This window comes from Rhipicephalus microplus, chromosome 9, assembly GCF_043290135.1.
Source record: "Rhipicephalus microplus isolate Deutch F79 chromosome 9, USDA_Rmic, whole genome shotgun sequence".
Lineage (NCBI taxonomy): Eukaryota > Metazoa > Arthropoda > Arachnida > Ixodida > Ixodidae > Rhipicephalus > Rhipicephalus microplus.
Genome location: NC_134708.1, coordinates 126598268 through 126622770, shown reverse-complemented (window position 1 = coordinate 126622770; position 24503 = coordinate 126598268).

The window sequence follows — 24503 nt, the reverse complement described above, 5'->3', positions numbered from 1 at the left end:
GGCATCTCCAGGATTTCTAGGCATAACACATCACGCCATATCTCGGCGGCGGCCGGTCACCTCACCGTAACTGAACGGGAAGCGCACGAAAAAAATCCATATCTCATGAACCATACATGACATCAAAAACGACTCCCGTTTTTTATTACTACACAACCACCAGAACATTTGAGGCATAACTTCAATAATATGCCGCTAAGTGCTTACCTTCCCAATCTGAATATTTTCCCACACAGCCTAAGGGAGCGGACCCAATTTTCACACAATTTGGCCTCTTTAAACATCTATTGCAAAGCTTAAAAAATAGATTAAAAAAAACGGGCCACGGTTTTAGATTGGCCGATAAACGATATTTTGATTGATATAATGCGTTATTTTGTAGCTAAAGCCATGTAGCTTCTTGAGTCGGTTTTGTCAACCTTATAAACTCTTTTCATAGTTTTAAAGCTGCCTTTTCTGCAATAGATCTTGCATAGCGGAGAAACCAGATAACATTTAGTAAATATCATGTTGCTTTGCTTACACTCCGAGGAAGAAAACATGTACATGTGAAACTAGGGCCTCAATTCCACTTGATGAACGGACGACAGGTACTGCCGTTAGTTGGGCGAATACTCAGTGCAGGGAAGCAAACTTGCGGTGTACAAAATGTGCTTATTTGTTGTTTTCAAGGCCCGCATTTGCATCGGTGTTTTTCAGAACTGCTCGCGGTACACACAATGTTTTTCAATGCATGTATTTTGTCTTGTTTACTTTCTCACGTATTACTTGTATAAAGAAAAATCCCGAGGTCTGATCTGCAATTCGTGCTCCAGATAGAGGACTAAGGATTGCTGCAGCGAAAATAGAATGCGTTGTGAGTAATATCATTCGGAATAACCATAACGTGCAAGAGTATACATTAAATGTGAAGCATTCATTATTGAACTTAGGTAACTTTGGGTGTATCTGTCTTTCTATCTAGCCGCTTACGACTTTGTGCTCTCCGGACGATATTGTTCATGAGGTTCATATCAAAACTGGTGGGGCATAACATGACTGTATGACGATCATAAATGACAGGTTATATTAACATTATGTCTTGCTTCTCATGAACAACACTGTTTATATGCCATGAACATGGTGGTATAGTGTCCGTTTCGTTAACTTGATATGTACCAAAATCGATATGATGAGACATTTGTGTGTGATTAACAATATTGACAAATCGTAATGTGAAAACCGTGACATGCATGTTATGTAGCATCACAATATGCCATACGCACAGCGCGTTTGTGGCCGTTTGGCTAGCTTTACATGTTCCCGATTTGGAATTCGGTCACGTGACTGTATAACAATTATTGTAGGAGCTATGATGCCAATCTTGAAATCCATGGCATGTACAATATGATTTACGTGCCCTTCTCGTGGTGCGCTAATGACCATGTCACTAGCTTCTACAACCAAATTGATATTGCGTAATATGACGGTAAGACAAAGTAAATTACCTGTCTACACATGTAAATTATGACATACATGTTACATAAACATAGCTTAATTCTTGCAGGCTGCTTCACACTACACCAGTTGAGTATGCGCTAGTGAAAAGAAGAGCAAAATACGTTATACTCGTTACTCAAACAGAAATAAAAAGCGTTACCACCTTGCGTTACTTGCATAAAAAGATAGCGCGTTACCGTTATAGTTACGAAAAAGAGCATTGGACTGTTACCTCAGCTGTATTTCTGCGGTCGTAAGTTTTAAAATGTGTGTTTGCTGCAGGATCTCAAATAACAAATTTCAAAATCTCAAATACATGTTTCACATAAAACTTCTAAATTAAACTCGGAATATACCCGCAATTCTCATTTACCAAAAGTTACTTGCACAAATGTACCGAAACTTGTTCATCAGCTATCCGAAAGAAAGTATCATGAAATTCAAGAAATTTAGTGTAACTGTTTTTTTCTTGTTCATAACAGCACATCTACTGGACATCGCTATGATATTGTGCATAAGGTGCCAGTACAGGCAATCACGAAGGTCTGCATTGGTGCCTTCCACTATTTCCTTTTTTTAAGGCAAGGTGCTTGTACTATTAAAATATATGCACAGATTTTGTGGAAGTAAAGAAATGATTTATTGGCATACGCACAAAAAATATCTGCGTAAATTTTTTTTTTCAACCTGTATAGTCACCACGAAAGCTTGCGAGCGTTCATGTGAAGGTGTTCAAGCTTCATCCTGTGCTCAAGGGTTTAATAACCGACATCGTAGTTTCCATCGGAATGACAAAGAAGCAAAACTTGTTCTGGAAACAAAGTTGATAAGTCTTATCAAATTTGTATAAACTACAATGTATTAAATATCATGAAATAGTTCATATTTAGAGATTTCTAAAAAATAATTTTCTGCGCTTTACAATTTTTAAACACTGTTATTTGTTCTTTCTTGTGCATGCACTTCATGCGCAAAATGCCTTAATTGTAACGTCAATATTTAGGTTTCGCACCGTTTTTATGCATACAATAATAAATATCAGTGGTTACTATATTCTAAAACTTATTTTAAATCAATTTAGAACGACGCTCTTGTACGCTGAACGCACCACATCGATTTAACGTTTGTGGCGTCTACCACGTTCTTTGCATAAGTGGCTGTTATTATGGAAAACGAGCGTGACCCAGTGAGGTTCATCGCTGGCGCTTCAATATTTGTCACTCTGGGGTCCCTGTTCTCGCCGTTGACTATCAGCCATTACTGAAAATCAGGAGTCAGTATTTTTATCAAAATAACTTGCATTGACGTCACTATTGTCACCATCTTTAGATACCAGCTAGTTGAGATGCTGCGAGAACTCTCGCTCGACCACGCGGATGATAGATGTAATCCCGATGGTTCAGATGATCACGACGACAAGTTGAAGAACTTGACTGTTTGCTCACTTCCTGGCAAACTTCGCTTTATTTAAACACTGACACTTATTTAAAAACAAAGGCCCTGGTGGCCACTAAACCGACCACACAGTAAGCACCGGGTTGTATTAATGTTAACGTCAGCATTACTTTCCAAGCCCTTCGTATACTCCACACATCGACACCAACTTCTCGATGTAGTATCAACCTTGGATCAGAGTCTGTGCTTCCCGATATCGTTCTCGAACACCAAGCTCCCTTTCTTTTCATTTCTCGTCATTAAACACCTCCCATCTCATCTGAGACAGCCTCGTGGGACGAATCCTTACTCGATGTGTGGCAGCTTGGGCTAGTTGGTATGGCATGACGATATTTATAGCGCGAGAACAGAACGATGACATGGAGACCTTTGTGTCCTTCTTGTCTCTGTGTCATCGTTCTGTTCTCGCGCAATAACTAGCGTCATGCCCTACACGAAGGTCCACCAATGCAGCAAACAGCTCTCTTTTTCTCAGAGACTGGTATCCGCCTCTGCGTTCCCACACTTTGCTATCTTCCGAGCATCCGCTAAGAAGAACTCCGTAATTTCGTCGACGTACAGCCTAAAAGATACCTTCGTGCGACAACAAGCCTGTCTAGATGTCTGGTCGGCTGCCTGGTGTTAATAGACATGATTCTGCCGTCTATTGACACGTATTGTTACAGCATGGCGCCACAGTATCTTGTCGGGAGCGCGACCACTTGTTTCTCAGTCTGTCTCACCGTGAGAGCGCTACCACCTTGCGGGTGACTCCACAGCACTAGGTGCGGTGAAAAAAGGCTCACGGGGTTTGACGAAAAGGACGCGTTTCGAGGAGAACGGCTTAGTCCGCGTCTGGGCAGCCTGTTTTCATTACCTTCCCTCTTCATCGGGCGCCATCAACCGACTGGCCATCCTTCGCGTGCGTCAAACATAACTGTATATATTTCGCGAACCGCCGAAATCAGAGCGTACCAGGAATGAAAAACTGGAAGTCAGGAAAAGAAAGCTCATGGACGTTATTGCCACTGCGTCGCTGCAGCGCATTTTGACAAAATTCCTGTGCTCTACAGTTCCGGAGGCGCAAGGAAAAAGGTCTGTTTGCAACAACCCAGAGAGAAGGATAATTGAAAGGAAGTAGCCTTGTTGAAGTGTTGTACGCTTTGGCGAAACATGAGGCTTTAAACAGACAATTGCTAAGATAAGCAGAAAGCCCTTTCCAAAAATACGAAAGTTCTTGAAAAAATACAAACTGACTATGGCTGTGCTGATTTATTCGTCAGTAGAAAAAAACGGAAGATAGAGTGTCGGTGGAATCAGGCGGGATGTCCGCGTGTTGTCCCGAGGGGGAGATGAAATGGCCACCTGAAAAAACCATCCAAGAAAAGGGGAAAATTGAATAATTTCCACTTCATCGCATCACTCACGTGGTCTGAGTTCAAGCTCAGGTGGTTCGGTCACTCGCTGGTTCACCCACAGCACTGAGCCGTACACACCAAATTGGATACACACATACGACCTGCTTCAGCTTTAGGAAAGCATTGGCCGCAATAAAACTCGAAATAAATAGAGAATCTTTAAGAGATAAACACAAGAGCATAAAACAGCATAGAAAAGAAAATTATATATATTTGTGAGACTAACATGTGCCGGCTCACGCCCGTAGCACCGATAGCGCTTATTTTCAAGCGCTATAACAATTGCCCTGTGTGTCCGAATTCACATATATATATATATATATGAACAATTGAATGAAAAGAATAAATAAATAATTCACTCTCTCTCTCTAACTATAGGGTGCGTCAGTCGCCCAGGACTTTCTTTAATTTCGTTGGGAAGTGATTCGAATTTGCTTATAAAGTATTATTCCCACTGTTCGCACTCCCGTGTGTTCTGAAGGCCGCATCATACCTCATGGAGAAATTCACACCGCTCACCCACGCAATTTGCGACAGCTCTGGGTGACTGACGTGCCCTCGAAACCTTTCGTAGAAGAGAGAAAGTTAATTATTCAATTTATTTGTTCATACATTCTGGAATTTCGACACACAGGACGATCAATCTAGCGCTGAAAAATAAATGCAATCGATGCTACGGGCGTGAGTCGATTTAGAAGTGCCAAGACTTCTAGAGACGGTCTCACAAGAACAGGTCTCAATCACGTACTTTTGTAGTTTGACACCTAGTACAGCAGAACTGAAATACTTTTTTCAGCATTTTTGCCTTAACGTGTCACCCTAATGATTTTATAAGTAATGACTCAAAAATTGAAAGCTTTTCTTTTGTTTACATGCCCGCATCATACCGTGAAAAAATATTTTACTTCAAAGGCTAATAAGTTTCACAGATGGCCCTGAATTACCTGCCCTAAACTAGCGATGGTGATAGCGACGGCGAAAGCCGGTGCCTTTCGAAACGTGTGTCGAGCCACAGCCAGGCTAGGCTGCGCCTGCGCACGCTCCTTGCGCGCAGATGCAGCCTAGCCCGGCCACAGCCGAACGAAGGAAGATACAATGCTCAGGAGGTTGTGTGGGAGGGCAAGAGCGAGGAAGAGTACAATGTGTCAAATAATCCCCTCGCCACTACTTCGGTAGGCGCAGGGAGTGCACAATTTTCGACCCAGTGGTGACACCGTGGGGGACACTTCCTCAACTGCCACAATGTCTATGATTCCTGGCCATGAGCAGGCGATAACACTGACACTAGGAGCTAATCAAGTTGCAGCAGCACACGTCCAAATTAAAACCCCAACTACAGCTGCAATACGGGACATCTTCGAACCACCGAGCTAAAAAACACTTTTCAAAGCGAATGAACACAACAAAGCGCGTCTCCAACAAATTGGGTGGAGCACAACAATAAGCCTGCGCCACTATAGTTCGATCAATCGCCGTTTGTAAAATCGACTACTGCGATACCATGATAACGCTGACAATAAAGGCTAAGAGAAATCTGCAAGTTCTTCACCAACACGTACTTGGGGTTATCATGGTGTGGCCGATGTTTACAAATGTACAAAAATTCCGGAATCAGGCGACTATGCCCAGCATTGATGACATTTTGAGAAATTCCTAGATATTCCTACACAATCGAAGGCAGTGAAGCATACAGGGACACGACACCCTTTTTTAGGACACCCGATGTGTCCGCATGGAACTGCCGGACACTGCTAGTGAATGCGCTGCACTAGTCTTCCCTAACCTGTGCCACTCCAAGAGCCCCCGAACCACTCACTATCGCAGTATCTGCAGCCAGAAGGTGACCATCTCAGCGGCACAATTTGTATCCAAAAGAACAGAGTTTGGCCACAGCAAGGTACAAACCACCCTATCGGAAAAAAAACCAATGGTGGGCATGGTGGAAACCACCACCCACCATTATAGTGGATTAATGTAGTGGGTGAATGGTGGGAAACACCCACCATGGCGCATGGTGGGTATGGTGGGTGCTGCAGTGCCGGCAACACTTGAGCGCAAAATGACGTCAGAATCACCGTGACGAGCTGCCACAAAAATAAAAAAGAACTCTATAAAAACGGTATAAAAAAACACCCGTCCCGTAAAAAAAAAAACAAGGCGCCAGGGAGGATCGAACGTGCAACCTGCGGATTCCCATTCGAAGACGCTAACCACTGCGCCACACCAACATGACGGTCGTTGCATGTTAAATAATTAGTTGGCATACAAACTTAAGGTTCAACTTAAGTTATGTTTGTCGTGTACACAACATAGAAAGATCTACACCTGCTACTAAAAATTGCACATTTATTAAACACAAGCAACTGCGCCCTGTAACGATTGCCACTATGTTATTGGCACTAGTGCTATTTTTTTTTACAATTCACAACTTAAAGGAAAAAAAAAAACCAAGTGGACTGGGGAGCAGTAACAGTTTACCGGCGGGGTCTGCCAAGTTTAATATCCGTTTCGCGCTCGTTCTAAAGGGCGACATCTGCTCACGCTTTATGACGCTTCTAGGCTCATTTCATAGATACGCCCGCCTAATTTATTTGATTGAGTATTGGGATGCTTTTCGCGCAATGTAGAGGGCGGTCGCGCCAGCGCAATGCTGTTGCTCTTTCGCTAAAGCAACAACTACATAACGGCTTGGCCAAAACGAATGCAGTGTACCGGAAACATTACGCTATCATAATGGTTCACCAAGCACACGAATTGCCACGTCTGAGTTCTCGTACAAAAGCTAGAGAAGTGCCGGCGAGTGCGACCGGCGGCTGTCGGTGAGAAGACACTAAATTACGTTCTCTGGGAGTGCTTTAATCGCGTCGCATCGATGTTTGTTGCTTCTTGAGCGAACAGCATACACAATGAAAAATGCTTCATTTAGGCTAATTGATGCCATATGGCTGCGCTGTATTGTCATACTTAATCGTCGTAATCGTGTATTCTGAAACCCGGAAGCACGGATAACACAATTGTACGGGCTCGGTCAGTAGGCCTAACCTTTGGTGGAAATCATGATGGTAGAACATGTAGTGTACAGATCCCAGCTTGGTACACTATATAATTTGCCCGCCATTATAAGCCCACCCATCATCTGCTTACTGCTTCCCAGCATTATCGTGATGGTGGGCAGAGCTTCTCAGCTTGGTACACCATGTGGCCGACCATAACAAGCAGCACCCATCATCTGCTTAGTACTTCCCAGCATTATCGCAATGGTGGGAAGAGTTTCTCAGCTTGGTACACCATGTAGCCCACCATAATAAGCACCACCCGCCATATGCTTAGGGCTTCCCAGCATTATCGCAATGGTGGGCAGAGTGTCCCATTATTGCCCACTATCTAGCCTCTGCTTTCCACCATCATTTCCACTTTACCCATCATCTGTACACCATACCACCCAGTATGTCCCGGCATAACCACCATAGTTTCCACTACGTCCCACCATAGCCATCATAATTTCCACCATGCCCACTATTATTTCCACCATGCCCACTATTATTTCCACTACGCCCACCATGTTTTCCAGTATCCACCATGGCAATTTTTCCAATAGGGCATTCACCAGTTAGATCAAGCGCTACACATTCATTAGAGAACACCACGTTCATACAGGTAGAACTTATGGCCATCTATTTACACAGACTCATTTGAGGCATTAAGTCACATAGTAAATCCAAATACAGATGTCACAGTTATACGCATCCGTGAAATTTCACAAACAGAAGAATAGCATTAACACTATAATCGCTTGCACACCGGGTCACATGGGGATCAAGGGGGCGGGGGACAACGAGGTGGCACACACTTCAATACCTCATACACTGGAGTTCCGCCTTATCGTCCCCGACCTCTCTTGTGGGAATCTCCCGATCTCGGTAGCCAACCCTACGCTACTTCTTCACCGAGCTTTCACTTTGAAATGGCACACATTCGGCGCTTTCTCAAGTACATTAACCGGTAGAGACTCGAAGGTGTCCCCACTCTTCGCATCCTTCAGAACCTCGACCTCAGCCAATCCCAGGAAATATTAATTAACAAAGCACTTGGAAACGCAGCCACTACTCCGATCATGCATAAATGGCAGACTCGAATCGGAAGAAGGGGCTGGACACCTCCAATCCCTGCATATGTACCTCTTGCCACTGTTCATTCATGGCCCACATGTAGCCCCTCATCTTACACTCTCCTGCCCTACAGCGTTATTGCAAAAACACCGCGATTTTTGTACATCCCGATTTGAAAGCGGTGCAAAAGGACATTCCCGACAACCTCCATCAGCTTATCACATTAACCCATATCGGAATCAGCAAAGGCTTGGCGCGCGTGAATTAGTGTGTGCCTAACTGACTCCTCACCCTCCTACACTCTCCCCTCAATGACCTTAGGCCCTTCCTTTTTCTAACAAAATTATTGATCTCTATTCAGTGGAGGCGAGCAAAGCAGTTGTCTTTAGAAATCACCACACCGGAAATGCATGACTGGCAATGCTTGTCCTTCTATTTCAGAAAACTGTTACAAACGTTCTGAAGCTTAAATGCAGAAAGTTCAAGCATCGCAACTCAGCTGCTGCGAGGACGGCCTTACCCAGTGCCTCATCAGCAACATTAGGTCTATCAAGGGGGCCGCATCTGCGTTCATATCGATACAAGTCATCATTAACATTCACAAAGGCACTGTAAAGGCGATGAAGATCACGATTTAATAAAAGCTCGTGGGGGGTTGTTGCCACTCCGCCATCTTGGTTCAAGGACACTGTGTACTCCGTCTACAATCGGTAAATATATTTCTACCCTCTGCCTACCTTCACCCCGTGACAATTTGGTAGTGGTGCCGGGTAACAAGACGAAGCTACGCAGCGGCCGACGCTTGGTTTCTTCCACGATGACACAAGAAGGTCCGGCTCCAGCTCCCGCAGCGGTCACCGCAACGACAACAGTTTTTTTGCCCCAGCTGAAAGGCCCTGGCACGTTCTGCGGAACCGACAACGTCGACATTGAAGAATGGTTGCCGCTGTACGAGCGAACAAGCAGGAAGTATCGCTGGGACGAAATGCTCATGCTGGCAAACATCCTATTTTGCCTGAAGGGGACAGCCAAAGTGTGGTTTGAGAACGACGAAGCGGAAATTGACAGCTGGGATGCGTGCAAAGAAAAGATGCGTGAACTGTTCGGCAAATCGACTGGCAGGAAGACAGCGGTCAAGAAGGAGCTGGCATTTCCCGCTCAAACGTCATCGGAGTCTTACCTGCCTTACATACAGGACGTGCTCACCCTTTGCCGCAAAGCAGATGACGGCATGGACGGGTCCGAGAAAGTTGCGCACATATTAAAAGGCGTTGCCGATGACGCAGTCAGTTTGCTAATTTGTAAAGACTGTGACATAGTAGATGCCATTATCCGAGAGTGCCAGCGTTTTGAGGCCGCCAAAGGCCGATGCACTTCGCTCGACTTCCCAACACCGCAGCAACATGGACGTGCGAAGACATGCCTGTACCACAGGCATCGCTGACCAACGTTACTTGAACCACGTCAGTTTCGCAGCTCCGCGTGCGCGCCGGCACGAGAGGCTGACGCGTGAACTAATGGGGCTGCTGTTCCGTCTTGCTTCACATACCACGCCGCGCGTCGCGACGCGCGTGTCGCCGCTTAGACACAACAACACGTTTTCGGCGCTCGATTGCTTCTTCGCGCCATTATTTAGTGAACTGTCGTTCCTTATGAAAGAGTTCTAACATGTGACAAGAGCGCCAATATAAAAGGCCTTATTGTTGTGTCCCGGGCCGCAAAAGCGGCTACGGAAATGACATTGATCATCATTTCTTTGAGCCACCCTGGGATCGCGATAAGTTTAAAAATAGCCGAGAGGCCGAGTAAATGCGTTGCAGAGTGAGGGGGGGGGGGTATCGCGTGTATGTTGCGTAATTGGGTATTGTTATTTCGTCTTATTTACGGATTGATGAAGAAGCGCGTCCTTCAACGAGTGTTGGGAGGCTGATGTTGGGTTGTGCCCCACTACTGGTTAAGGTACTGTTGCTTTCAGCGCATCTAGTCGAGTCAAGCAAAGCGTAGCCAGTAAGTATTTCCGAGGGGGGAATTGGGCGGGGGGCACCTGCTTCATTTCGGGCAAGGCACCCCCTTGAAAGGGTCATTTGTTATTCTCTATGCTATCGCGAAAAAAATTTCCGGGGGGGGGGGGGGGGCACGGGCACGGTGTGCTACCTCCTGGCTATATCTGGCATGGACACAAACTGCACTCTGTGTAACGAGCCGGAAACGGTTGGACATGCTGTGAGTGAGTGCTGGGATCCGATATTCTTTTGGGATGTGGTACAAAAGACCCTGAAGAAATATCTGCCAATAACACCTCATGGCATACGTTATATTTCAATACAGAATGAGGGTGGTGTTCTGTATAATATGACAAGATTATTGAGCCTTTACAGACTCTGGATAAAACGCATGGCCGTGAGCCACATGGATTTTAAAGCAAAATCGGCACGGGAAACTTCATTGAATGCGTAATATGTGCGCAAGATAGATTGAACGTTTATATAACCTCGAAATCGTATGCAGGTGTTTGATGAATTGGTGAAAATGAACCGTTTTTAAACCGTCAAAGTGGGGCGAGTAGACCAATATGGTTTTTATGAATATTGCCACGTGACATGCCGTTCTGCGCAGCTGCCACTATAGAGCGACAGCCGTCGCGTCATTTAGATAGGCTAGAGCGGACTGCGATTAACTTCCGATGGGCCCATCGTATCAGACAGTGCAGTATCTGATGATAGATGTGCACATGTTCTGTGTTGTCTTTTTCAGCGCTTAAATAACTGGCAGTGCATGAGCTGTGGGTTGTTCTTTTGGTGGAACGGCAACTGTGCATAGGCACGCCGCTCCGATCCTGTTAGTTTTCCTTTTGTGTCCTAAGCGTGAGGCACAAGTACGCCTCCTTACTAATAAACCTTGTCTGCCGCACCCTCGTCTTCTGTGGCTTCTAGTGACCACGACGCACGTGACATCTGGTGGATGTGCTGGGTATGTTCAGTAACCCCTCGCGCAGCCGTGACACCAGTCCTAACCAAGCAAAGGAAGACGACCAGAGAAGAAGCCGCCGACAGCTTGGACTTCCCCCGGAGCACGGCCTCCTTCCAGAAAAACTATCCGCCACGAAAGAAGCCAGGCCTGTCAAGATGAGTGAAGCCCAGTTGCCAACAGCCGTCGTAATGCAGCAACCCCGTGAACCCCCTAAATTCCGCGGAACGCAGTGCGACGACCCCGAGGACTGGCTGGAACAGTTCGAGCGCGTGGCGGCCATCAACAAGTGGGATGACGAAGCGAAGTTGCGGTGGGTCTACTTCACACTGGAAGAGTCTGCGCGTACCTGGTTTATCAACCACGAATCCGTGCTTAGGACGTGGGAGGACTTCAAAGGCAGCCTTCTTCGGACGTTTTCAAGCGTCGCTCGCAAGGAACGGGCGGAGAGGCAGCTGCATTCACGCTTCCAGCTGCCTAACGAGAGCGTCGCTGTCTTCGTCGAAGAAATGAAGCATCTGTTTGGTCGAGCAGATCCGGAAATGCCAGAGGAAAAAAAACTCTGATTCCTTATCAGAGGAGTGAAGGAAGAACTTTTTGCTGGATTAATGCGCAATCCACCGCAAACTGTCTCCCAATTTGTAACGGAAGCAGCCGCCATAGAAAAGATTCTCGATGTGCGGCGGAGACAGTATGGACTCCCTGCTCCGGTAAGCGGTACGTCGCCAGTCGAGCTTAATGCTGTAACCGTCAGCGACCTTCGGGACACCATAAAGGCTGTTGTGCAAGAGGAACTACGGAAGATGTTCCCGAGTTCTTGTCCTCAAGTGGCGACCTTGAGCGATGTCGTCAGACAAGAAGTTCAACAGGCGCTGGGAACCGGACCATTAGTTCCACCAAGCCAGGAGCCTGAGTGGGCTCCGCGAGGACCACAAATCATGTCGTACGCCACTGCCGCGCGCAACCCAGTGCGCCCCGCCCAACCGACGTACTCTCCACCGCCACGCCCACAACCAAATATCTACCGACCACCTGCCGAGAGAGCCGTCCCTAGAAAGTCCGACGTGTGGAGGACTGACGACCATCGCCCGTTGTGCTTCCACTGCGGTGAACATGGCCACTTGTATCGTAACTGTTTTATAGGAACCTCGGATTACGTGGATTTCACGTCGGCGCTTCACGTCCGCAACCTGGTCAAAGGCCAGCTGAGATTGAAGACTATTTGCAGCGACAAAGTTTGCCAGCGGAACGCCGCAGGTCTACGTCGCCTTCGTCTCGCCGTTACCCATCGCCACACCCTGCCAACACAGGAGCATCACGGGGAAGATCCCCTAGCCCTCATTTGGGAAACTAAAGACGGCAACCAATGGAGGTGTGGTTGCTGCCCGGCGCACCCCTGAAGAACCTCCCCCGCCCGAAAGTCCTAGTGGAGCAACACTACCTGCATGATGTGAGAAACACGAGCGACATACCAGCACTAAGTTCCGTTCAAGCCGCAACAGTACACCACGACACACCTGCAACGCCAAGGTAAAATCGACCGATCTGGCAGTGAAAATCGACAACCGGGACGTAATTGCGTTGGTTGATACCGGTGCTGACTTCTCCGTCATGAGTGCGTTGTTCGCCGACCAGTTGAAGAAGGTGCTGACTTCGTGGGAAGGCCCGCAGGTACGAACAGCAGGCGGTCACGTCATAAAACCAAAGGGAAGATGCACAGCTCGTGTGGATGTGGAAGGGCATACGTACCCTACTGTTTTCGTCGTCCTGGACCAGTGCTCTCGGAACGTCATTCTCGGTGCGGACTTCCTTTCGGCAAACAAAGCAATCGTAGATCTTCAAGCGCAAACAATCACCCTGTCACCAGATACGGGCGTCACGCGAAATCCAAGTCCTGTGTTATCAGCGGCGCTAATGATTCTCGACGAGCACGTCACTATGCCACCACGCTCGAGTGCTGTCATCCCCGTGGGTGCTGACTACTGCATCTGCGCGGAAGGTTTGGTCGAGGCCAACCAAAGTTTGCTCTCTGAAAAAGGTTTGGCTATCGCCAGAGGAATCGTTCACATCGTTGAAGGAACCGTCAGTGTACTAATCACTAATTTCTGCTCGGAATATCGTCACCTTGCAAAGGGCACCACTGTGGCACTATTCGAGACCATCCCGGACATAAGCGATGTACTCACGATCGACGACACACTCCATCCTCGTACACACGACGTGTTCTTTAACGTGAAGCCGGCGTTGCCCCTGGAAAGACATGAAAGGCTGCGGAAACTGCTCTATAGCTACCAGAATTGTTTCGCCACGTCACCCAAGATCCGCCAGACAACGCTTGTAAAACATCGCATCATAACTGATGAAAATGTGGAACCAAGTCATCAATCGCCGTACCGTGTGTCCATGAAAGAGCGCGAGGCAATCCGGAAACAGGTACAAGAAATGCTTCACGACAACATCATTGAGCCCTCCCAAAGCCCGTGGGCTTCCCCTGTAGTGATCGTGAAAAAACGGGACGGCACTCCAAGATTCTGCGTCGACTATCGCCGACTCAATAAGGTAACGAGAAAGGACGTTTATCCGCTCCCTCGAATCGATGACGCCCTCGATCGTCTCTGCAATGCCAGATACTTTTCATCTATGGATCTAAGGACTGGCTACTGGCAGGCGGAAGTTGAAGAAAGGGATCGCGAAAAGACGGCGTTTATTACACCAGATGGACTATACCAGTTTAAAGTCATGCCATTTGGACTTTGCACTGCCCCGGCAACTTTCCGAAGGGTAATGGACACCGTATTGGCTGGCCTGAAATGACAAACGTGTTTGGTGTATTTGGACGACGTCATAGTCTTCGCTCCATCTTTCGAGGAACACATCAACAGGTTAAAAGTGGTACTTGATGCACTTAAGGCCTCAGGACTTACGTTAAAGCCCGAAAAATGCCGTTTTGCCTACGAGAAGCTGAAGTTCCTCGGTCACGTCGTCAGTTCTGCCGGCGTTCTACCAGACCCAGAGAAGACAGCTGCAGTTCGAGACTTCCCGCAGCCCCGCGAAAAGAAGAGCCTCCGAAGCTTCCTCGGACTTTGCACGTACTATAGGCGCTTTGTCAAGGACTTCTCGCAGGTCTCCGAGCCCCTGACACGTCTAACGAAAGAAGACAGCCCGTTTGTGTGGGAGGCACCCCAAGAAGAAGCGTTTCGGGAGCTCAAAAGACGTCTTCAAGCGCCCCCCATTTTGGCCCACTTTGACGAGAACGCGGCAACAGAAATCCACACCGACGCCAGCAGTGTCGGCCTCGGTGCCGTTCTTGTTCAAAGGCGGGATGGACAAGAACACGTCATCGCCTACGCCAGTCGATCTTTGTCTAAGGCAGAGTACAATTATTCCACGACCGAAAAGGAATGCTTGGCAATTGTGTGGGCAACTTCCGAATTCCGCCCATATTTGTACGGCAGGCCTTTTACCGTCATTACCGACCACCATGCTTTATGCTGGCTTGCGAACCTAAAAGATCCATCCGGACGTCTCGCAAGGTGGAGCTTGCGGCTCCAGGAGTTCGACATATTGGTAGTGCACAAGAAGGAAGAAAGCATTTCAACGCAGATTGTCTGTCTCGAGCCCCGGTTGAGCAACCACCACCGTGTGCAGACGACGATGCCAGTTTTCTGGGCATGATCACCGCTTCCGACTTAGCCGCCCAACAACGGGCCGACCCTGAACTGAACTGTCTCATTGAACATCTTGAAGGAAAACGTATGAAGATACCCAAAACTTTCAGGCGTGCTCTTCACACATTCTGCTTAAAAGACGGTGTCCTTGTGAAAAAGAACTTCGACTTTAGGAAGAGCACCTACCTTCTCGTCGTGCCGTCGTCATTGCGTCAGGAAATCTTGCAGGCGTCACATGACGAACCAACCTCCGGGCATCTTGGGTGTACACGAACGCTTTCGCGGATTCGTGAGCGTTACTACTGGCCACGCATTCTAGAAGACATCAAGCATTACGTACGGACGTGCCGAGAGTGTCAACGCCGCAAGAGACCGCCAACAAAACCCGCTGGACTACTCCAGCCACTTCAACCCTCAACAAGGCCCTTCGAACAAATCGGAATGGACTTTCTGGGACCCTTCCCGACGTCTACCGCAGGAAATAAGTGGATGATTGTGGCGACAGATTACCTGACTCGCTACGCAGAAACCCGCGCCCTTGCTCGAGCCACTGCTGAAGAAGCCACCAGCTTCTTCGTTCACCAAATTGTCCTGCGCCACAGTGCACCTCAGGTCCTTATCACTGACAGAGGGACAGCCTTCTGTTGCGAACTGATGCAAGCCATTTTGCGGTACAGCCACACCACTCATCGCCGAACTACCGCATACCACCCGCAAACTAACGGTCTCACAGAACGGCTCAACAAGACCCTGGCGGACATGATGTCGATGTACGTCGATGTCGAACATAAAACATGGGATGAAGTGCTCCCATATGTCACCTTCGCATATAATACGGCTGCCCAGGAGACAACCGGGCAGACACCATTCGCTCTTGTTTACGGACGGGAAGTGACAACGACTCTGGACGCAATGTTGCCGCACCTAAACGAAGGCGACCCGAACCCGGACGTAGCGATATTTCAACAACGCACTGAAGAGGCCAGGCAGCTGGCTTGACTGCGAACGGCAACCAAGCAAGCGACGGATGCCCGACACTACAACCTGCGACACCGCCATCAGGAATACACACCCGGCGAACAAGTTTGGCTATGGGCACCAGTTCGCCGACGAGGCCTCAGCGAAAAGCTTCTGCGGCGTTATTTTGGCCCTTACAAAATTGTTCGTCGCGTAGGGCCACTGATCTATGAAATCGTCCCGGATGGTGTGACAGACTCCCAGCGTCGACGTGTGCGGTCCGAAATTGTTCACGTCGTGCGTTTGAAACCCTAGTACGCGCGCTAGCAGACATGTGCGCTTGTTCCTCTATTTTTTGTGAAAATTCAGTGCCTCATGACTTCAGTGCTTGCTTTCAACATCGAGGCGATGTTTTTTGAAGGGGGGAGCAATGCCACGTGCCATGCCGTTCTGCGCAGCTGCCACTATAGAGCGACAGCCGTCGCGTCATTTAGATAGGCTAGAGCGGACTGCGATTAACTTCCGATGGGCCCATCGTATCAGACAGTGCAGTATCTGATGATAGATGTGCGCATGTTCTGTGTTGTCTTTTTCAGCGCTTAAATAACTGGCACTGCATAAGCTGTGGGTTGTTCTTTTGGTGGAACGGCAACTGTGCATAGGCACGCCGCTCCGATCCTGTTAGTTTTCCTTTTGTGTCCTAAGCGTGAGGCACAAGTACGCCTCCTTACTAATAAACCTTGTCTGCCGCACCCTCGTCTTCTGTGGCTTCTAGTGACGACGACGCACGTGACAATATGTATTTATTATTTCTGAATAAAAAGGTTCTAAAAAGCACACCCATGCCTGTGTAGTAGAACTCCCGCTCTCCCCGCAATTTGCCCGGGTTCGGCCCCCCCTCAGACCCTGATTTTTTGTATTTGCATCTTTCTCAATTTTCCAGTCGCGCCCAAGATGAATATTTCTCGCTTACAACCAACGAAACCGACGCCGACGCGAGAATTTCTGCGAAACGAACTCTTTAACGCTGTCGCGTTAAAATTGGGCACGGATGCTGTGCCGCAAGGATGAGTGGCTGACTCACAAGTCCACAATATGTGAGTGACATTTTGAGGCGGACGATAATGTCAAATATCGTAAGTACATTATAAATGGGAAATGAAATACTTCCACCACGAGGAAAATGGTCACTAGTACCAAAGCCATTACCTCGCTTTTTTCCGGTCTGCCAGAGTGCATATCGAAGGCACATGTGGCGACAAGAACAAGGAGGTCACAAACGCGCACACACACACACACACACACAAACACACACACACACACACACACACACACACACACACACACACACTCACACACTGACACACGTGCTAGGGTTGAGCTCATGCCAGAAAATGAAATAGGGAAGTCATGATCATGGAGTCGGTCGAGTGATTTTAGCGACGACGCATCTGCGGGCAGATCAGACGTCTCGTCAGCTACACCGTTCGCGCTCAATGAAGCGATGAACTTCTCATTGCCTTCCGCGTGCAGAACCCAAAAATTAATCGATGATGCCATGTCAGGAATGACAAGCGATGTTTTTCTACTGCAGAAATCTTGTACAAAGAGCTGCTACTAGAAAGAAACTGTTATTGTAGAACGAGGTGGTAGCTCTAGATTGTGCCCACAACCATTAGTGTTCATCGTAAACACTGTACAGTGTTTACAAAGCGGCATACTAGCTTTCTCTGCCTGTCCAACGGAGGCCACTGCTAGACAGGAAGCCTGCAAAGGTGGTGAAAACCAGAAAACAAAAGGTCCGCAAACTCTCGAAGAGGTTTGCCCGTGCGGCTGCCTCAAAAAGAAAGAAACATAAGACATCCTGGCTCTTGAACGAAAGCTTTCCGCAGTTTCGAATGAGATAATTGAAAATGCCCTTGCTGAGCTTCCTCATTTGCTAAGGCTTTCATTTATGACATCACTAATGTAACGAGTGTTTGGCAATAACCCAGCGAAAATATTCGAGAAAGATTGCTAATACTTTAGCCATCTTTTGCGCGAAAATTGGCATGATAACTACAATTTTTTTATACCCCCATGAGAGAATTCTCTCGCGAGAAAGATGGCTGATAACTACGCAATATAAAAAATGCCACCTTGAGCAAACTTTATTTTTAAAAAGTGTTTTTGTTATAGCGCAGTCGACATTTGGCTGGGAAATTTCGCAGACCGACGAACACTGGAAAGAACGTGAAAGACGCACAGCTGATTACAAAATAAACTACGCTTAAGATGAGCCACCAATATAGAAGGACGATCGCATACTAACAACTCGTCCTGTGTACTTCTATTCTGGCGTCTTCTGTTCCGCGCACTCTATTTTTATAATGTATTGCGAACTAGCGCTCAACACAAGCTTCTCGGGCACAGCCGATTCCGCCCGAAAACAGCGTTCTGGGTACTGTTTGTAAATAAAGAAATAAAAAAATAAATAATAATTAGTTTCCTGATTGGAAAGGCTCCTGACATTTAGTGAAGATTATGAAACAGATGTTTTACAAATTTTCGTTTTTGAAGTGGTTGAGTTTACCGCTCAAGTGTCTATGGCGAATCTCGGTTATCACGACTGACGAGAGCTGCGACGAGAACGCGAATCACTCGCGCTGCAGCAGACGACGCGCGCGGCTTGAAGCAAAATGGCACAGCAGCGCCACTAGTTCTCGCGTCGGCCATCACGGCCACTTCAGAGAGCGCGCGTAGGGGAGCTCCGAAACTGACCTGGTTCTAGTAACGTTGCCGCTGACTGCAGAGCACGTAACGAAGTACGTCGGTCGATACTTTGAAGTTATGTCTCTCGCTTCAATTTCTCTCGTGCCTGTGAGTCCAGCTCCCAAATGGCGCCTTTAGCGCATGCCATCGTTCGCCAAGAGCTTTCGAACGGTGGCCTGGAATCTGTTTGCATCGCCGGCCCCTCCCGACCGACTGACCGTCATCCGCCAGTTTCCTACGCCCAAGGCCAGAGGTTCCCAGCGCGCTCTTGCAATCCCACTGAGTGTAGGACTTCTGATGAACGACCTATTTGCTTTGACTGCCATCGTGTTGGTCACGTGGCCCGCTATTGCAATAGCAGGTGGTATTGGCGTCAGCCTTCCTATGGCTACAACCGTCGTGCAGAGGTAGATGACAGCCACTTCGGAACTCGCCACGAGTCGCCTCGGCCAGCCGGTGGTAATGGTTCGTCGACAGTGCATTGTCGGTCACCATCCCCTCCCGGCCACTAGTCCTGCTCAGCGCTGTCTGGTCACCCATCGTCGCGCTCACCCCAATTTCGTCATCCTTCACCGACTGCACATCTGGCTCAGGAAAACTAGACGATGCAGCTCCCAGAGGTGATGCTGCATCGACGATTTGCCAGCCAAATTCTCTGACTATGCCGACGCGACACAACCTCATAGACGTTAAAATAGACGATGAATTTGTTGTTGCCCTTGTAGACACAGGGTTGCACATTTCGGTGATGAACTCGGAGCTTCGTCGCCGTGTTAAAAAGGTTTTAACACCGCTCACAGTGCCGCTCATCCAAGTCACCGACGGTGGTACTTTTCGTGTTCTTGGAATGTGCTGCGCACGCGTCAGTGTTCCTGACCGCTCCACAACTGTGCTTTTTGCCGTGCTCGAGAAGTGCTCTCATGAACTCATCCTGGGCATGCACTTTCTCGCCATGCACTCTGCCTTTTTTGACAGTAAAATAAACTTACTTCAGCTTCACCTACCTTATTGCTATGAGACTCCAACTACACCTCAACCATGTTTGTGTTCTGTCGAATACGTTCGCCTAGCGCCCCAAGCTGTTACCTATGTAACCATGAGGTCTTTTCCTCTGGTACCCGACGGCGATTATGTGCTGGCCCCGATTTTGGACGTGTTATTAGACAGAAATGTTACCCTTCCTCATACTCTGTTGACGATTACGAATAATGTGGCGTCGCTACCGATACTGAACTTCAGCTGGTGCGCTCAAGTTGTTCCAGATGGCATAACTTTTGCCAACGTCTCTTCCATCAGTGAACATTTGGTTTCTGCATTCATTGCACACGCTCTTTTCCCCGCTACTGCATCCTCTTCACAGAGCATCACTTATGCCGACTTTGACAAGATGATCGCGCCAGACCTCGTTCCAGCACAGGCAGCCGATCTCGGGCATATCTTGGCATCCTTGTGGGACATCTTCAACTTTGGCGACAGCCTCTTGAGAAAGACGTCAGTTGTTACTCACAGGATCAACACTGGAGACGCAAGCCCAAACCGACGACATCCTTATCGCGTTTCACATGCAGAGCGACAAGTCATCCATCGTGAAGTTGATAAAATGCTCACAAAAGACGTCATTGAACCATCTTGCAGTCCATGGGCCTCACCAGTCAGTCTAGTAAAAAAGAAGGATGGCAGCTGGCATTTCTGCGTCGACTACCGTCACTTAAACAAGGTCACGTGCAACGACGTCTACCCACTGCCACGGATTGACAATGCCGTCGACTGCCTGCACGGGTCTGCCTACTTCTCCTCTATTGACCTGCGTTCAGGATACTGGCAGAATTACGTCGATGAATTAGACCGTGAAAAGACTGCATTTTTTACACCAGATGGACTTTTCCAGTTTAAGGTAATGCCCTTTGGCTTATGCAATGCTCCCGCTACAATTGAGAGAATGATGGACTCCCTGCTACGGGGTTACAAATGGTCAACGTGCCTCTGTTATCTAGATGGCATCATTAAAGTCTCGCCGTCATTCGAAAGTCATCTTAGCCATCTGTCAGCTGTTCTGGAAGTTTTCAGAAGGGCAGGCTTACAGCTCAACTCCTCCAAATGCCGCTTCGGCAGCCAAACAATCACTGTGCTAGGCCATCTTGTCAGTGCTAAAAGCGTGCAATCCGATCCCGACAAAATTCGCGTCGTCAAAGATTTCCCCACACCACGTTCCACGAAAGATGTACGGAGCTTTGTCGGCCTCTGGTTCTATTTCTGGCGTTTCGTCCAGAGCTTCACCGACATTGCCCATCCTTTGACACAGCTACTGAAGAAGGACACACCGTTTTTTTTGAGGTCCCCAGCAAGCCAACTCGTTTAACCAACTTATTGCATTGCTTACTTCCCCGCCCATCTTAGGTCATTTCGATCCTTCAGCACCCACTGAAGTTCGCACCGACGCCAGCGGACGCGGTATTGGCGCTGTCCGCACCCAGCGGCAACAGGGTTAAAATTGTGTAATCGCCTACGCAAGTCGCCTCCTCTCCCCATCCGAGTGCAAGTTTTTCATCACTGTGAGCGAGTGCCTCACTCTTGTGTGGGCAGGTGAAAAATTCCTACCATACTTGTTCAGCCGCCACTTTTCGGTCAGCACAGATCACCACGCCCTGTGCTGGTTGTCCTCCCTCAAAGATCCTTCTGGACGTCTGGGTCGTGAGGCTCTAAAGCTACAGGAATATAGCTTTGACGTGAGTTACAGATCTGGCTGAATGCACCTCGATGCCGACTGTCTGTCTCGCCATCCCGTCGATCCCCCTGACCTGTCAGCGCACGATTCTTATGCTTGTGTCTTCGCCATTTCTGATTTCACGGACGTACGTAGGGAACAACTCAGTGATGCCAATTTGCCGTCTATCATACGCCGTCTAGCTTTCGACACCTCGCATCCTTCCCTTCGCCTGGTCACGCTTCATGACGGAATTCTCTTCCGGGGCAACACAAGCACCGAAGACCCAGAACTTCTTCTGGTAGTTCCTGCAACTTTCCGTTCCACTGGGCTCGAACAACTTCATAATGGCCCAACTGCTGGGCATCTCGGGGCAGCCCGCACGTATCACCGCGTACGGCGTCGATTCTTCTGGCCCGGCCTTTAACGCTCTGTGCGCCGATCCGTTCCATCTTGTGAGTCTTGCCAGCGCCGCAAGCATCATTCATTGGCACCACCATGCCCACTTCAGCCAATCGACATTCCAACAGACCCGTTCTACCGCGTCGGTCTCGATCTCATTGGACCATTTCCAACGTCTCTGAGTGGGAATAAGTAGTGGCTACAGACTACACAACACGCTTTGTAATCACGCGAGCGCTACCAACAAGCTGTACTACTGATGTCGCGGACTTTCTGCTTCATGACGTTATTCTCCACCATGGAGCACCGCGTCAACTGCTGACCGACCGTGGACGTTCATTTCTCTGCAAGGTCGTGGACGACATTTCTCTCGTGTTCCACACGTCATAAACTCACCACTGCCTACCACCCGCAGACAAATGGACTCACTGAGCGCCTTAACCGCACACCGACGACAATGCTATCGATGTATGTCTCAGCAGATCATCGTGATTGGGATGCCACTTGGCCTTACGTGACGTTTGCCTACAACGCGTCGCGACATGACACCACTGGCTTTTCTCCCTTATATCTCTTGTACGGCCGTCACCCCACTTTGCCTTTTGACACTCTTTTGCCGTCGCATACTGACACTCCTACCGAGTACGCTCGCGATGCAACTACTCGGGCTCAAGCGGCCCGCTGGATTGCCCGGGATGGCCTTTCTGCCTCGCAGCTCTCTCAAAAGGATCGCTACGACAGCCATCGCAGAGCTGTCTCTTTTTTCCCAGGATCGTTGGTCTTGCTCTGGACTCCCTCCTGTCACGTTGGCCTGTCCTCGAAATTCCTCGGTCGCTACAACGGGCCTTACAAAGTCTTGCGCCAACTGACAAAGGTCACCTATGAGATCGCCCCCTTGAACACACCATCCTCATCGTCTCTGCCATCCACTGAAAATGTACATGTTTCCCACCTTAAGCCGTACTTCTCTGCGCAGGATCGCACGTTTTCTTAGGCGCCGAGACGGCGCTTTCACTGGCGGCGGCTATACGATACGGGTCATCATTAACATCAACAAAGGCAACATAAAGGCGATGAAGATGACGATTGAATAAAAGCTCGTGGGGGGTTGTTGCCACTCAGCCATCTTGGTTCAAGGACACTGTGTACTCCATCTATAATCGGTAAATATATTTCTACCCTCGGCCTACCCTCACCACGTGGCAATATTACCGGTGCTTCTTCTTTTGAGTACACCCAATTCTAAAGTGTAAGAACAACTGTAACGTATAGCTTAGAAATCCGTGAACCTAAAACAATCATTTTTTCCCGTGTGCGGTGCCCACACGAGGAGCGACGACGATCGGTGCGTTGCTGAAAGCGCGACGCACCGATCGTCGTCGCTCCTCGATCGTCGTCGCTCCTCGATCGTCGTCGCTCCTGCCGCGCGAAGTAGCCGGCACGTCTCTGGATCGTATGTAAGAACACAAAATTTTCAGTCGGTATTTTGGCGCGCCTTAGTGAACTAACACAATGGCATACTTTTTCAGCAGATTGCAATAATATTTTCTTGGGCGATTTTTTAGTTGTATGTTTCGATATAACTGTCATTCTGAACACTGTCACGTCCGCTGTACTGCCATTAGAGGCCAGAAAAACAGCTGTCCCTGGATATCGCCCAAACGGAAATGCATTTCTGGCACTACTTGCCCTTCTACTACAGGTACAGTTTAGGTAACAGCGAAAACATGTTTCGAAGATCAAATGCTGAAACTTCAAGCATCGCAAGTATGCTGTTTTGGGAGCGGCCTTACCCAGCACCCTGTCCCAGCGAGAATTAGGTGTATCGTGCCGGCCGCGTCAGTGTACTTCTCACCAGCGCTTCTTGCTTCAAGTACACGTAATTTTGAAGTGTTAGAATGACTGTAAAGTATTGTTCAGATCTGTAAATTTGAATCAATTATTTTTTTCTCTTGTGAGGTGCCCGCACATGTAGCAACAATGATCGATGTGTTGTGCTTTCAGCAATGCTGCAGACTGTCACCCAAGGCGGCCTGGCGTAGCATAGCCGGTACTCTTCTGACTTGTTTGTAGAACACGCAAGTTTCAGTTAATAATTTGGTACGCCTTAGTGAACTGACACACTCGCATACTGTTTCGGCGGAATGCATTAGTTGTTTTTTGGGCTACCTTTTAGTTGTAGGTATTGATATAAGCGATGTCTGTAAATCCAAATGAACTATTTTTTCTAGCGTGCAGTGCCCGCATACGAGAATACTACCCATTATTCAATCCTGTGCGCACTACGCATCGAACAAGTAATCATAAATTCACAGTACATGTTGACCAGCACCCGCAGGGGCGTCTGCACGAGTAGGCGTTTGGTACGTAGCGACACCACGGACCCGAGCTAACGGGGCAGTTTCGACTCCCTTCCACGCCTAGCCGTGCGTAGCTTTGCCATGTTTGGGAAAAAGGGGATCCTAGTGGTTGAGCCGACGCCGCGTGGTTGGACCTCTAAGGCCCCCGGCAGAAGCAACACACCCCTTTGGCCCCGCCTTCAAGTAGACGGCATGCCTGGGCTGACCCACCCAGGGGAAATCGGCAGTCTCCTTTTCCTGTCTCTCTCTCCCTA